General features: G+C 50.8%; 1 long non-coding RNA gene across 1 annotated transcript; it reads right to left on the reverse strand.

Annotated features, from left to right (window-relative positions):
* Positions 1-51: 51 nt before the first annotated feature.
* Positions 52-906, reverse strand: LOC136303095 (uncharacterized). Its single transcript, XR_010724163.1, has 3 exons — positions 425-906; positions 307-348; positions 52-216 (listed from the first exon to the last, which is right to left on the reverse strand). It is a non-coding gene; the product is annotated as an uncharacterized lncRNA (long non-coding RNA).
* Positions 907-11435: the final 10529 nt, after the last annotated feature.

Here is an 11435-nt window from a genome sequence, read left to right on the forward strand (position 1 = left end):
CGCTGGAACTTGAGGGGACCATCCCTCCTTCTCCTCCCTGACTCACCTCAACTCCTCGGCCGTTATCCAAGACTACCTGGATGGGGCCTTCACAAGGAGAAGATCAAGGCTCCATCACAGACTCCTGGAATGCTCCCGGAGGGCTCACGGGTGAGGTGACCCGGGTCTGTCGTCCGGTTGGTGAGAGGGGAGCTCGGCCTCCTGCGAGTGGACTCCCTAAAACGCACAGTAACGGAGGCTTAGAGTTGCACCAGCGAGTGAGGCTTGAACAATAGCAACTGCTTCTGTCCACCCATCACTGCTCACCTCGCCCACGTCAGCTTGACTGCTGACATCCGGCTTTACCTCCTAAAAACAAAGAAAGAACAGAATTGTAACATAGCCACCATTTACACCTCCCCTGCAAATCTAAACAGTGACTGACCTTCTCAGGAGAGCCCCCTCACCAGGAATGGGGCGTTCTGACAGGGATTTCATCCCTCTGCATCTGAAAGAAAGTTAGGACAATAGTCAGAGTGCTGCAGGATACCTTGACAGCCCCAGACATCTTGTGGCAAGCTAGAGATATCCTCTACAGCCCTACTACACCCCACATCACAAATTTCAAGCCCCCAGGACTATTACCCTATTAGCCCTACACCCAGATTGAGATGCAAAGCAGAGCAGCTCCAGGCCAAACACACACCAACACCCGTGACACAGCACAGGACAAACGAGGGGACACAACAGGGACAGAAAACTCCGGCAAGAAAAATGACCCTGAGGGTCCAGAGAACTCAGGATGACACGACCGAGGTGAGACTGATGGTGAGCTGGCCAGGCTCAGAGAACCCTGCAGGAACAAGATGCCATCGGGATGACTTATCCCAAGAAACGCAGAGATGGATGCCTGAGAATCCTACGGTCAGAATCCTCGACCTGCCTTTGCATTCTCACAAGACCTAACCCGCCGGAATGGATCAGGGCGGTGCATGGCTATCAATACAGCTCAGAACAAGACCTGAAAAGGCATCGGACTGGATGCTTGTGAAGAGAGATGGATTCTGATGAGTGTCCGAGCACCAAAGTCAAAAGCACCTGGCCCAGGAACACAGAGATCAAAGATGCTAAGATTGGTGCCAGGAGTTTTGAGAGGCCCCAGGAAGGGCTACAGCAAAAGACACAAAAGACAAGACGCACAAAAGACACAGAGTGCACAACGGACACAACACACCCTGGGACTGCTCTGCCCTGCACGCCTCAGCACTGTGATCCAGAATGAGACTCTCCCTGGATGTAACCTAAGGGGTCACATCTGGGACATCCCCGTCTCCAAACCCGACTCAAAAAATCCCTCCCAGTGACCCCTGCCCCAGCACCCCGCTTTCATCCCCCTCTGTGGGGCTCCAAGCCCTCCACTTATCTCTCAGAAGTCCAGGGAAACAAATCTGTGCCAGGTCCTAAAGAAGGCCGCCTCCCTCTCAGGGAAATTCCAGCTGTCGCCGGGCTGGTGTCTCCTAGTCAGCTACAATAAAGAAAACCAAACATCAAAGCGTAATCTTAGCAGCACATCAGCCCAAACCCAGCAGTTCTGCTACTCACCGTCTCTTCAGCAGGCCCAGGTCCTCGGCCCCGTGCTTCAGCTGCGCTCAGAGGCCAACGCCGGCGTCGCAGGGTCTGCCTGGGTAAAGAGCAGACAAGGTGACGTGGCAGCGCTGGAACTTGAGGGGACCATCCCTCCTTCTCCTCCCTGACTCACCTCAACTCCTCGGCCGTTATCCAAGCCTACCTGGATGGGGCCTTCACAAGGAGAAGATCAAGGCTCCATCACAGACTCCTGGAATGCTCCCGGAGGGCTCACGGGTGAGGTGACCCGGGTCTGTCGTCCGGTTGGTGAGAGGGGAGCTCGGCCTCCTGCGAGTGGACTCCCTAAAACGCACAGTAACGGAGGCTTAGAGTTGCACCAGCGAGTGAGGCTTGAACAATAGCAACTGCTTCTGTCCACCCATCACTGCTCACCTCGCCCACGTCAGCTTGACTGCTGAGATCTGGCTTTACCTCCTAAAAATAAAGACAAAGAACAGAGATGTAACGTGGCCACCATTTACACCTCCCCTGCAAATCTAAAGAGTGACTGACATTCTCGGGGGAGCCCCCGCACCAGGAATGGGGGGCTCTGCCACAGATTTCATCCATCTGCATCTGAAAGAAAGTTAGGACAATAGTCAGAGTGCTGCAGGATACCTTGACAGCCCCAGACATCTTGTGGCAAGCTAGAGATATCCTCTACAGCCCTACTACACCCCACATCACAAATTTCAAGCCCCCAGGACTATTACCCTCGTACCCCTACACCGATTGAGATGCAAGGCAGAGCAGCTCCAGGCCAAACACACACCAACACCCGTGACACAGCACAGGACAAACGAGGGGACACAACAGGGACAGAAAACTCCGGCAAGAAAAATGACCCTGAGGGTCCAGAGAACTCAGGATAACACGACCGAGGTGAGACTGATGGTGAGCTGGCCAGGCTCAGAGAACCCTGCAGGAACAAGACGCCAATGGGAAGGCTTGTCCCAAGAAACGCAAAGACGGATTCCCGAGAATCCTACGGTCAGAATTTCCTACCCGTCTTTGCATTCTCACAAGACCTAACCCGCCGGAATGGATCAGGGCGGTGCACGGCTGTCAGTACAGCTCAGAACAAGACCTGAAGAGGCATCGGCCCGGATGGTGCTGAAGACAGATGGATTCTGATGCGTGTCCGAGCACCAAAGTCAAAAGCACCTGGCCCAGGAACACAGAGATCAAAGACGCTAAGACTGATGCCAGGATTTTTGATACACCCCTCAAAGGGCTAAGGGGAAAGACACGAAAGACAAGACACCCAAAAGACACAGAGTGCACAACAGACACAACACATCCTGGGACTGCTCTGCCCTGCACACCTCAGCACTGTGACCCAAAATGAGACTTTCCCTTTTTCTAGCCTAAGGAGTCACATCTTGCACCCCTCCATCTCCAAACCTAACACAAAAAATCCCTCCCGGTGACCCCTGCCTGGCACCCCGCTTTCATCCCCTCTATGGCTCTGAGCCTTCCACTTATTTCTCAGATGTCTGGGGAGGTGAATCCACGCTGGGTCCCAAAGAAGGCCACCTCTCCCTCAGGGAAATTCCTGCTGTCACCAGGCTGTTGTTTCCTAGTCAGCTACAATAAAGAAAACCAAACATCAAAGCATAATCTTAGCTGCACATCAGCCAAAAACCAGCAGCTCTGCTACTCACCGTCTCTTAAGCAGGACCGGGTCCTCGGGCCCCGTGTGTGCTTCAGCTGAGCTCGGAGGCCGACGCTCGCAGCGCCAAAGCCTTAGAGGCATTACTGGCACTGAGCCCACCCACCGTGGCCTCCATTAGGGCTGTGAGCATCCCGGGTTAGAGCAGGACAGGAACGCAGGGTGGACATCCCCGGTGAACCTCAACCCTGTGGACTCTGCCCCACCACTGTCACTTCCTGCCTGGCCCTAGCTTAGGGTTACTGCCTGCACCTCTCAGGACTTCTGGCCTTGTCTTGCATTAGGATTGCTGCCTGCACCTGCTCTCAGGGAAACAGTGTTGGAAGCAGCACTGTGAGGACCGGGATACCTGTACTCTGACTTGTATCCTAGCCTGTACCCCTGATTTTCACTGTGTGTTCTCTAGTCCTTCAGTCCTTTACCTCAGCCTCTGTGTGCATCACTGTAACCTCCCCCCTTCTGAACCCTGCTTCTTCAGAGCCCTAGACCTTGCAGCCGGGGACGCTCTGCACCGTTAGGGTCCCAAGAGCTGTCCCGCACGCAGGACAGGTACATCCACAGTTGTTCCCTGCCTACCCTAAACGTGGCCCTGAGACAGGGCAGAGGCTGACAGAGCCGAACTCTTTGCGGTGGCAAAAGGCACGAAGCCTTACCAACCGCCGCCTCGAGAGGGAAATCAGGAGCACTTCCACCGGCTGCGGAGAGACAGGGAATCCCAGGGTGGGTGGGGCGGGAAACCCCCGTTATCCCCAGCCCTGCTGGATCCTGCTCCCCACTATTGCTTTCTGCCTGGCCCTAGCCTGACAGTGTCTGCACAGGTCAGAGCTTCTGGTGTGTTCCTGCACTAGGGCTGCTGCCTGCACCTGCTCTCAGGGAAAGTGTGTTGGTAGCAGTGCTGTGAGGGCCAGTACACCTGTACTCTGGCTTGCATCCTTGCCTGTACCTCTGATTTTCACTGTGTCCTTTACCTCTCAAGCCCTCCCTCAGCCTCTATGCGTCACTGTAAACTCCCCCTGCAGAACCCTACACCTTGCAACTGCCATTGCTCCTAATCAGGACACTCCTGGGCCAGGAATCCCCCACTGTACCCTAACCCTGTGGACTTTAAAAGACGGCCAACAATGTGAAGCTCCCTAGAACACAGAGATGGGTCAGAACTGCCCTGCCTGGCAAAGGCTCTGGTGATGCTGAGGAGAAACCCTCTCCCTTTACTTCTGAGGGGACCACCCCACTAGGGCCCTCTCCTCTAAGATAACTTTAAATCACCTCCCGGGAATGAAAAGGTTTTTCCCCTTCTCTGAATCTCCAGCCCCAACACTTAGCTTTTGGAACACGAGCTGAAAATCCATCCTCGACAGAAACGAATGTCTCAGCACCGTGGATGTCGAGATGTTCTCTACGTCCACTTCAGGGCTGCCATATCCAGACTTTGCCTCCGCATCCCCTCACACTACCTAGGATCACAAAACGGAAAATGTGACTATCCCCCTCCAGAAGAGTAATCCCCAGGGCTCCTCTGCACCGCTGCCCCAGCTCCCCCTCAGATCTTCACTCCACTCCAGAGGCTGCCTGGAGTGTACCCAGCAAAAGGAAAACACTTAGCACGTCGCTCACCTATGGGTCACCCTGCCTAAAGGCCAATTCCCCGGCTCCCTCTAATCCTTAGCACGTGCCTAGGACAGCAGCAGCACCTACAAAGAAACAAAAAAAAAAAAAAAAAAAAGCTGAGTTGGTGTGAAACAGCAACCTCCCCGGTCTGACTGAAGCAGCCACAAGTATACCTTCATGCTGCACCCATCTGGCCTCTGGGGCCGGCACATCAGGCAAGGGGACCACCTAAAAAAAAAAAAAAAATGAACAGTAAATGCTTAGAGTTGCACCAGAAAGTCAGACTTGAGCAATAGCAACTACTTTTGTCCGCCAGTCACTACTCACCTTGCCCACTTCACCTCAACTGGTAAGATCCAGCTCTGCCTCCTAAAACTAAAGACAAAGAATAGAGCTGTAATACGGCCAACATTTACACCTCCCCTGCAAACACAGTGACTGCCCTTATCGGGGGAGCCCCCTCACCAGGGATGGGGCACTCAGCCATGGATTTAATCCATCTGCATCTGAAAGAGAGGACAAAAGTCAAAGGGCAGCAGGATACCTTGACAGCCCCAGACATCTTGTGGCAATCTAGAGATATCCTCTCCAGCCCTACTACACCCCACATCACAAATTTCAAGTTCCCAGGACTCATCCTATTACCCCTACACCCAGACTAGGCAGCAAGGCAGAGCAGCTCCAGGCCAAACACACACCAACACCTGTGACACGACAAACAAGGGGACACAACAGGGACACAAAACTCCGGCAAGAAGAATGACCCTGAGGGTCCAGAGAACTCGGGATGACGTGACCAAGGTGAGACTGAAGGTGAGCTGGCCAGGCTCAGAGAACCCTGCAGAAACAAGATTCCAACGGGATGACTTGTCCCAGAGACGGATGCCCGAGAATCCTACGGTCAGAATCCTCTACCTGTCTTTGCATTCTCACAAGACCTAACCCGCCAGAATGGATCAGGGCGGTGCATGGCTGTCAATACAGCTCAGAACAAGACCTGAAAAGGCATTGGACCGGATGCTTGTGAAGAGAGATGGATTCTGATGTGTGTCCAAAGACAAGGTTCAACGGCATCAGCACCTGGCCCAGGAACAAGGAGATGTTAAGAACGATGCCTGGCATTTCCTACAGGCCCCTCAAAGGGCCAAGGCAAAGCACACACCACACAAGACACCCAGAAGACACAGAGTGCACAACAGACAAGTGACACAACATGCCCTGGGACTGCTCTGCCCCATGCACCACAGCACTATGAGATCTTTCCTTTATGTGGCCTCAGGGGTCACATCTTGGACATCCCCATCTGCAAATCTGACTGAAAAACCCCTCCCAGTGACCCCTGCCCCAGCACTCCCCTTTCATCCCCTCTGTGGCCCCAAGCCCTTCACTTATCTTTGGGATGTTCAGGGACGAGGTGAAGGCCCATCATATGCCAAAGAAGGCCAGGTCTGCCTCTCAGAATTCCCTGCTGCCTTTTAGTCAGGAACCATAAAGAAAACCAAACGCTGACGTACAATCTCAGCAGATCTGTTGGCCGGTCAGTGAGGAGGTCTCAGTGTAATACCAGTGGACCACCTAAAACACACAAACAATAATGGATGCTTAGAGCTGCACCAGAGACACCCCTACCCTAACCACACAAATATATGAACTCTAGAAAAGAAAACACAAAAAACAGTCCACCAAAAAAAAGCCAGCTATTATTTCTCTTAGTACAAATACAATAAAAATAACTCCTATGTCCAATCCCCTCAAAAAACCTCCAAAATACATACCCAGAACCCCCCCATCCTAAAAGTAAAAGATCCATTCAACTATAAACAATATCTCCCAAATTATCCATAACTATAGAACACACACTATAGCCAAAAAAGCTAAATAAATAAACCCCTTCAACACAATAAACAATGATCTGATTATAAATATTAGGAAACCCTAAAAAGTGAACTCCAGCACCTTACCTCAAACCCACCAAAAAAACACCACACACCCCAGTAAAAGCCACCACTAAATAAATAAAAACCTGTTCTATACCTCACACTACAACCAATTACACCACTATAAACCTCAGGAAACAGATCCTTGGAAAACATAATACCCCACCAAAAAAAACTTCAACAATCAAACTCAGTACAAAAACAACCTAATCCACATATAAACGAAGATACCTAACATGAAATAGACCATATGCCTCATCGTATACCATCTCCAAGTAAAATAAAGCTATACAATAAGTTATTAATAGCCACTTTAAAACCATCACATAGAAAAAAATCAAAAGAAAATTAAAAGCTGCATCTAACAAAACACCTAAAGTTCAACCAGCCAAGGTAGTCCTACCGAATCTGAATCCTTATATACAATGAACAAAACCCCAATAACACATATCAGAAGCCTATCAAAGAAAGCTATTTAATTCTGCCTCAAATACAAACCCACCCATAAAGTTATCTTCACTCAAAAACCAAATTACATGTAATAAATGACACCAAAAAAATCAAACAAAAGACCACATATCACCAAAGAAAGTAAGAGTAAATAAAAACCATATATAAGTACCCCAACTTACTAAAAGCCGAGGTGAAAAGAAATCCCTCTCAGTTTGAACACAGACAGCAACAGAAGAGGAGTTTTGTCACTCAATTTGAACTCCTTTTGCTTCCATAACCCCTTTTTCTTCTGGGAACACCAGGAAGAGACTAGCAAAACAAAGCTGAGAAAGAGAAAAATCCCCTCTAAAACCCAATACTGGCTTACCTACTGCTGTCTGGCATAAAGAAACATTCCATGTTCACGTGCTCCTACAGGCACTGCAAGAAGTTTTCCCCAATGCTGTAAAAACCACGCTTAGAAACTCAACACGAGTTCCTCACCCTCCGCAGCTCAATGGAAAACTGAGTTGAGGCTCCTCTGTTATACCGCCCCGGCGGGAGCCGCCCCCTCACCATTGTAACAACTCACACCTGCAGCTGGTCTGCTCCCTCCTCACCCTGACAGCTCACACCTGTGGCGGCTCTGTTCTCCCTCATCGTTTACATCTCACACCTGGGGATGCTCTGTCCCCTCACCATCCTCTGACAGCTGCTGCCACTCCGAGTCAGGGCAGGGGGAGAGGGGACTTCCTGCTCATCCCCCTGACGGTTCACAGTCCGTACCTGACACGCTGGGGCTCCGGGCTCTCCTTGCGATGGGTAAGGATCCCTCTGCTCCTGCAGGTGCCCAAGGCTGAAACTGGGATTCCACCTCCAAAAGTCCATATGCCTGAGATCCATAATTCCTAAGGAAATTCCCCAGCAATCGTTACCCTCCGTTTACGATTTTTTTCTTTGGAATCATTACTACCTTGTCCTTCTGTGGAAGTGTTTCAAACTTTCATTGAGAGTTCCGGAGCCTGGTTGGCTAGTTTATGACTTAGCTGACAAACCCAGGATAAATCCAAACACCCAGAATTACGGAGAAGCACGGAGACAGGTTTTTTTTTTTTTGCGTACTCTGTGTTAGTTTTCTTTCTTCCTTGTGGTTTCTTATGGTTTAGGTAGAGGGAACGTGGGGGATTTTGTTCTGCGCTGGAGAATTTCCTTGGTAAGTTTTTCTATAAGTCCAAGTTACGCTGCGCCTTCGTGTGTTTGCGGGTGAGGGGGGGACGTGTACTCCTGGGGTGTGTTGTTTGGGGAAGGTACTGAAGTTTTCCTGCTGTTGGTTTTCCTCTTTTACTCTCTTGTGGTGCGTGGCTTGGCTGGTGTTTGGTAATGAAAGTTTTAATTAGCTTTTAACTGGGAAGGAATATGGCAGGAAGAAATAACCTCTTGAGTTTTGTGTTCTTGGCTGATTTATGCAGTGATTTGGATATTGAAGTTTCTGTCTGAGTTGCCATCGAGTTTCTAAGGGCTCCCTATAGGAAGTAGAGGTAGCTTTTGAGTAGTGTGAGTTATTTCTCCTGGTTTAAGTTTTTTGTTTCATGGTATTTAGGTTGCCTCAGCCCCAGGCAGAGCAGTGGTGCCTGAGGGGGAGGGAGGCAGGGGCAGAAGGGTTGGGAAAGGTGTGTGACCTCCCTTAGGTGTCCCCAGTCTGGGAAGGGGCTGAACGTTAAATGGCGCTCAGGACAGCTGGGGTTGGTTTGGGTTGGTTTGTTTGCTTTTGGGTTAGCTGTATGTTTTGGGGGCTCTTATCATAGGGGTAGAGTGTTTAACTTGTTTTGTCTGGAGGAGCTTTATGTGGAATATGTGACCAGGATGACTCGATGTGACTTCTTGAAACCTCAAAATAGGGTGATATGAACAGGAAAACACCTGAGACCGTGATTTGATTTCACAAAGGGTTATGGATTCCTGTCTCAGATGTCCATGTGTCAGTAGGGCTGCATCCAAGTGCCCCAGTGGAGAGGCAGGGTTGTCCTGCGTTCCAGCTTTTTAGTGGCTGGAGTTTTGCCCGAGGAAGAGCATCCTGGTTTTGCTGCCGTGTTCAGCCAGCACGGAACTGTTGGGTGCCTCCGTCCAGGAGCAGCAGGAGCCTGGATTTCTGTCCCTGGGATTGCCTTGCTGTCCAAGACAAGGGCCGAAGGTGAGTGGCAAGGCAGCCCTGGGAGCTCTGGGAGTCAGGAGTGCCAGGCCTCTCATCTCCTGGTGCTGCTCAGGTAAGTGCTCAGGTGTTCACTAGAGGGTTTTTTGACAGCCTTTGGCTTTCTGGATGGAAGAAAAAGGGCCCTTTTCCCTCCCTGCCTTCTGTCATTCCCAGATCAGCCCCTGCTCTTTGCTGGCAGGCTAAATAGCCTCAGTAGTGGGCAGAGGAAGTGCTGCCTGAAGTGTGGTTCCACAGGAGACGGCAATAGGCTTTCTGCAGGGGCTCAAACAGCTTGGGATTTATTGAAGCACTGAGGCCTGAACAGGAGCCCTGAGCCAAAGCTGACCTCTGGGGTGAGCCTTCAAACCAGATGATGTGTTTGTATCTCCTCAGTAGCGCGATAGCTGGGATCATTAGTGTTCTGGGCTAGGTCCGTGCTCATCAGTGAAACATGGCTTGACCTTTCTGTGTTCAGAGGCCGGACAGGGCCCTGAGATGAGTCCTGTGGCCTTGTTGGGAGGAGCGGGGCCAAAGGCAGCTCCTGCATTGCTCCTGAAGCCCTGGCCAGGCTTTGGGGCGACACAGGAGGAGGCTGAGCCCAGCTGTTCCTGCCGTGGGAGTTGTGTGCGCCTGTTTATTGCAGCATTTGCCCGACCTGGGCCCTGTCCCGGCACAGCCGGAGCCTCTTGGCCTGCGGGCGGGCGCACCCACGGGAATTGCCAGTTCTGGGGGGGCTCTCCAGGGCTGGGCTGTGACAGGGGATTCCCAGCTGCTGGGGGCAAGGCTTGGGGTTCCTGGTGCTGGATCTCAGTCCCTGTAGGCCACCTTGGGTGGCAGTGCTGGGGGGCATTGCTGGGCTTCTCCTTGGGAGGTTCTTGGCTGCTTTGAGTAGGAAGATGCACATTTCCTTCTAGCTCAGGACTGCTTGGGCAAATGAACAGGGCTCTGGAAGGTCCTTGAATGTGTGGGGTTTTTGTTCTAGTCCTCGTTTAGGAGCATCCTCTGTCCTAAAGGAAACAAGCAGCACTTGCTGCAGCTGGGAGACTTCAGTTCCTTTCCTTCAGAATGTTTGGAGAGCCCTGTGGCTGATGCGCTGCTATCAATGTGTGCAAGGTTCTTGTCTTTGCCGTGTATTTCATCGTATTCCCCGTGGGATTGAATGTCCCTGCAGTGGTTTGTGACCTGCTGGAGTGTTTTTGGACCCAGTGCTCTCACTCTGGGCTCGAGGTTCCCACTAGGAATGACGGTGGCAGCTCCAGGGGACTTGAAGCCTTGTGGTCGTTGTGCCGTTCTGACTGTGGAGCTTCTTGGGTAAGTCAGAGACGGGGAGATCTCTGTGGCCTTTGCTTGTGCCAGGTAACAGCCGCTGATGCATTCACTGACAGCTTCAGCTGTGCTGTTGCTCATCTAAAGCAGTTGAGTGTTTTGTGGTCAAATAAGTCTCTCTTCTATTAGGGTTTTTCAGTGCTGTTAACACCCTGCTCTAACCAACTGAGCTAATCTCTGGGTAATTCTCACATTGTCCATCAGAAATTCACCTTGAGTTGTTTGAATTGAAACTTCTTTTGGAATCCACAGGGGGGAAAATGGAGTCATGGTCAAAACACTGAAGCGCTTGGGAGAGGCAAAGTAGAGCTTTTATTTGCTAGGGTCTTGAAAGAAAAATGTCAGCTGACTTAAGTACCAGCCTCAAAAATGGTTCAAATTTTTCTTCTAATAATGATGTAAAGGAAATAAAGGTAAGGGTTTGGTATAACTTGGAGATGTTATTTAGGATGGACAAACTGCATGAGATTATCTCAGCCAGGTAGAAGAAATGACTGCTTTTTTCTCCAGTCCCACTTTTGGGTGAGGTGAGGTTTTTTGGGCAGTTTTTCAGTGAGAGTGGGATCTGCTGAGATCTGCTGTGAGTGTTGGTACTTCTCACTGCCTCCAAAATAACAAGCTGTTGTCTAACTCTTTCATTTCTGTTTTTTTAGGGGAGAAATGT

Source organism: Chamaea fasciata, unplaced genomic scaffold (genome assembly GCF_029207755.1).
Source record: "Chamaea fasciata isolate MVZ Bird 193981 ecotype frontalis unplaced genomic scaffold, bChaFas1.0.hap1 SCAF_31, whole genome shotgun sequence".
In the NCBI taxonomy this organism is placed as follows: Eukaryota; Metazoa; Chordata; class Aves; order Passeriformes; family Sylviidae; genus Chamaea; species Chamaea fasciata.